The following is a 5,410-nucleotide window of genomic DNA, read 5'->3' as shown; positions in this document are numbered from 1 at the left end:
TATTTGTGCTTTGACATATTTATATGATTCATTTTATTAGGCAATTCCTTCTGGTTCGACATAACCATATACTATACTACAATTGAATCCACTAGAATTGAATCTTGAAAGAGGTGTAAATTGTAAAATAGTAAAGTGTTATCAATAAATTTATTTGTTAAAAACACATTTTAATATACAAAAGTGATGCAACTAACTTACTAACTTTTATTTATTGTTATTTACCTTCCGCAATTTATTTATTCTTTAATACCAACCTTCCTTAAGGAAGAAGTTTGGTTTGTTAATAAAATGAACCCGAAAGGGAGTAAATAAATAAAAGGTCACTTAAATTTATTATTCTTTTGTTCTTTAATTATTTATTTGTATCTAACAACTAACATCCATCCCTTTTACATGTTAGAATACCATTAAACCGGTGTTGGAATCTATTCTACAAAACCGAGATGGTATTCAATGGTACTTAATAATTATGTAATAAGTAATTGCTTCGATACTATTGTACCAGCATTAGAATTTATTCTAACAAAGCCGAGATGGGGCAAAGAAGGAATAACTTATTTACATGATTATTAATGAAGTAAGTCGTAACTGGAATATTCTTGAAGCCATTATACCGGCGTTGGAATTTATTTCAACAAAGCCGAGATGGTGAACATAGAGTAAAATCGCGTTCTCTTACTTAATCAAACAAAAAGAACATAACGAAAATGAGAGTATTAATATTTCAACAAGTTGACACTACTGTCAGGATGATTTGTTGAGAGGAGAAAACTCCCAACAAAACACCGAAACTACCCTTTCAACAATTCCCCATCTGCAAAATGACCATGGGGTCATTGTTGTAGTTAGCTCTTCAGGAGGGACTTTGTGGAGGTCATCAAACAATTGGCAGGGTGTGCACTTCTTGGTGAACTCAAAGGCATCTTTGTCCATGGTCGGCCAATAATATCCGACTCGGAGTATCTTCTTGGTGAGTGATGCTGCATCGAGGTGATGACTGCATCTCCCTTCGTGGATTTCTTGTACTATGGTGAACCATGAACTATACCTGAGGAATCTTAGCATGTCCTTCTAATCCGGTGGCAAGTCGTTGTTGGACAAGTACGTGATGCTTGGGTCTGTCTAGTCGTCCAGGATCTGTGTTTGCTCGATGTCCATGACACTTGGCTACAGGATTGTCCCTTAAACCATTGATCTGTTGTTACCTGGGCTCTTCGTGCTTGCTAGTTTGGACAAAATGCTAGCCCGAATACTATGCTCTCTTGGGATGTGCTGAATGGAAGTTGTTTCGAACTTGGCCATTAATTCCTTAACCTTGGCCATCTATTTTCTGAGTAACATGACTTTTTTCTGATAGGCCCCCGTAATCTGAGAGACTGCAAGTTGGGAATCACTACAAATGGAGACTTTTTTCGCCCCGATTTCTCTGGCCAACTACAAACCAATAATACATGCTTCATATTCTGCTTGATTATTTTATGTAAGAAAGGTGAATTTTAGTGAGTGATCGATGGTCATCCCCTTGCCATTGTCTAACAAGATTCCTACTCCACTGCCCCGATGGTTGGATGAACCGTCAACATATATGGTCCATATTTGCTCGGAACTACCTAATTGTGTGGTCAATTCGGCAACGAAGTCGGACAGGGCTTGGCTTTTGATAACCATTTTGGGTTCATACCGTATATCATATTGTGATAGTTCAATGGACTAGAAGATCATCTGCCTGGCTAGCTCAAGCTTGTGCAAAATCTGGCGGATAGGTTGGTTGGTTCTAAACACCACCGGATGGGATTGAAAATACTGTCGCAGCCATCTTGTTGCCAACAAGAGAGCATAGGCGACATTTTCTAACTTTTGATACTTGAGCTCTGGGCCTTCTAATGCCATGCTGGTGAAGTACACTGGGTGCTGACCATCTTCACTTTATCTAATTAGAGCGGTGGCTATGGCCCCATCTATTACCGCCAAGAAGACATATAGTGTCTCAGCGGGTGCATACTTAAAGAGCACGGTAGGAGTAGCCAGGTATTGTTTTAAAATTTGGAAAGCTGCTTCACAATCCTCCGACCAAGTAAAAGTGTTGCCCTTTTTTAGGAGTTGGAACAGTGGGAGGGAATGTTTGGCGGATGCTAGAAGAAATCTGGCCAAGGCCGCCAATCGCCTATTAAGTTGCTGGACTTCATTAACTAATCTTTGGTTGCGCATGTCTATGACTGCTTAGCACTTTGCTGGGTTGGCTTCAATATCCCGGCTTGTTAACATAAATCCCAAGAACTTGCCAACTTCGACTCTGAATGTACACTTTTTTGAGTTGAGGCGCATATTAAACTTGCGCAATTGGCCAAAGACGGCAAAACTCTATCTTATCCAGAATTGAACAAACTTTCTAGATCCAAAATGCATGAAAACATATAATAATTAAGCATACATGCATTTAATGACAATATGTAAAATTTAGAGATTTACAGACAACTTAGCATATACTCACTTAGCATGGTATCAAGAATTAAATAGACATGGCACTTTCGAACAGAATTTTGCTTTGATACAGATGTACATGTCATGATGCCCACTTGTTACAGCATTTTAAAGCATTTGATAGCACTTACTATGATATCACATGTTATGAATTGAGTATAAAAATAACATATATTTTTTAGTTCAAGTGTAATTAATATCAAGAATTAATTTTGTAACCTTGTTAATAGACTTACCTTACTTAACCTTTGGTGCTAGGTCAAACTTACCTTGATCTACTCACCAACCTTGTGCCTAGAACATCTTTTGTTGATTTATTCCTTGACGCTCAAATGTCCTTTGGCACACCTACAAACACAATTCACTTGTCTCTTTCGGGTACCGAAGTTATTTTGGGTCCCTTTTTGTTAGTAACTAAGGGATCTTACCCCTTCTTTACCTAAACATATTTGCCACTTGGCACACCAAATTTTCTGATAAAGCACGTAGTACATGTGTGACCATGTGTACCATAATAGAAACAAGTAGGCATGTTATTATTTGACTTCTTATGCATATGAACTACTGGATTTCTATATGTCTTTTCTTAGATTCAGGTTTATATCCAATTCCATATCTGTTTCCAACGTTTCTTGTATTAGCAAGCAATGTGTTAAGGTTTTCTTGGCTATATGTGAACTTTGAAAGTTTTTGTTTCAAAACAGAATTTTCAGCATTTAAATTCTCACAAGTATCACATATAGTGGGTTGATATAATTTAGAAGTAGAGCAATCACATGAGGCACATGCATAGAAAAGATCAAAAGTTTCATTTTCAAGTTTAAGCTCATCTAATTCCTTTTGCATTTCAATTATTTTCTTTTCATGCAAGTAGATAACTCTTTTTCTATCTATATTTACTTTAACAATTTTCTTTAAATCCTCTTGCATTTCAACGTAAGCCGCATATAATTCATTGTATGGAGGAGAGTCATTAGAGCATGATGAAGTATAAGAATGTACCTCAATACAATCATTATCATCACTAGATGTGCACTTCTCATGCACTTGTGCCATGAGGCATACCTTTGTGTTTTCCTCCTCATCGGATGAGCTTGAAGTCGAATCTTTATCGGAGTCGTCCTAAACAGTGTATGCTCCTTTTGACTTGGACATTCGAGAGTTGCTCTTCTTGTTCTCGACATTCTTGAGGTAGCTCGGACAGTGATGCTTCATGTGGCCCGATTTTCGACACTCAAAGCAAGTGAAGCCTTCCTTGGGAATCTTTCTTTTCTTGGTTGAGTTCTTGGCTTCTTTCTTGAGATTCTTGATCCCTCCTTTCTTCTTGAGATACTTCTTGAATTTTTCAAATAGGAGAGTCAAGTCTTCATCGGAATTAGAATCTGAACTGGAATCCTCACTTTCTTGATCTACTTGAAATCTTGTAGCCTTGAGTGTGATTTCGTTCTTGTCTGACTCTTTATTCAGTGTCAAGAGCCCTAACTCCATTTCATGTTCTTGGAGTTTCCCAAACAGAGTAGCTAATGGCATATTGTCTAAGTTCTTTGATTCCATTATCGCGGTTACCTTTGGTTGCCATATCTTATCAAGACACCGCAAAACTTTGTTAGACAAATCACCATTAGTAAAAGTTTTATTAAGGGCGACCAAATGATTTACAACATGAGTAAAACATTTTTGCATATTACATACAGATTCATTAGGTAGCATGCGAAATAACTCGTACTCATGCGTAAGCGCATTTAGTCTAGCGCGCTAAACTTCACTCGTGCCTTCGTGGGTAACTTGCAAAGTATCCCACATCTCTTTTGCATTAAGGCACTGCCAGACTCTAAAGAATTCATCATAAGATAAGGTCGAAGTGATGATGCTCTTGGCCTTAAGGTCATGTTGGACATTTCTTTTCTTAATATACGTCCATAAACCTTTAGGCTTTTCTTTAGACTCGCCATCCACCATATGAAGTGGAATGAATGGACCATTGACAATGGAATCCCAAATGTCCATGTCAACTGTCTCGATATAGATTCTCATACGAACCTTCCAATAGGCATAACCATCACCATTGAATATGATAGGGCGGTTAATGGATGCGCCATCACCACCAAATGGGTTAGTAGAGCCCATATGTAGTCCCTTTCAGATCACACCTATGCGGTTCATCTAGCACGTCGTACTAGCTCTGATACCACTTGTTAGGTATCAGTGGACAGAACACACCTAGAAGGGGGGTTGAATAAGTGTAGCGGAGCTTAAGTTCCGCTTTTTGGGTTTTTGCACACTTGCTAAAAATGCCCAGTTAATCGATTAAGCATTGTTCATAATCGATTAAACACAGTAAAAACAGAATCCAGAAAATCTTGTTTAAAAACTCTCTTGCATGGCAGGTTATGAGAAATCAAGAAATGATATAATAGATATTTTTACACAAAATTAAACTAGTTATAGCATAGAACCAGAATACAAATTATCATGTTATATCATACAATATTACAACTTGAAATGTAAAAGAGAAAGGGATAGAAAAGATTGCACAAGGATTTTATCATGGTTCGTTTTGCGGTCCACTGCAAAACTACATCTAGGCCTCCCCTTCTGATCTTGGGAGATTTTTTTCTTCACTATAGAACATAATGTATAGTTACATACATGCTTCCATATACAAGAATCGAACGCTCCTTTCTTGGAACCCAAAGAACTTCGTCACCCTTGGTTTGACCTTTCCTAAAATCGCCTCCCAAGAAAACCTTTCTTACCACGATTCGGCCCCAGCCAAGGTATCGCTCTTTATCCCAAGACCTCCAAATCTTTATGAAGAACACCTTACCTAACCGCAGCTAGGATTTTCCTAATCCTTGAATTACAATTCTGAGTTATGAATGAGTACTTAATACTCGGATTTTACAATAAAGATCAAAGACTAAAA

The sequence above is a fragment of the Lupinus angustifolius genome, chromosome LG01 (genome assembly GCF_001865875.1).
Source record: "Lupinus angustifolius cultivar Tanjil chromosome LG01, LupAngTanjil_v1.0, whole genome shotgun sequence".
Lineage (NCBI taxonomy): Eukaryota > Viridiplantae > Streptophyta > Magnoliopsida > Fabales > Fabaceae > Lupinus > Lupinus angustifolius.
This window is presented reverse-complemented; position numbering follows the sequence as displayed.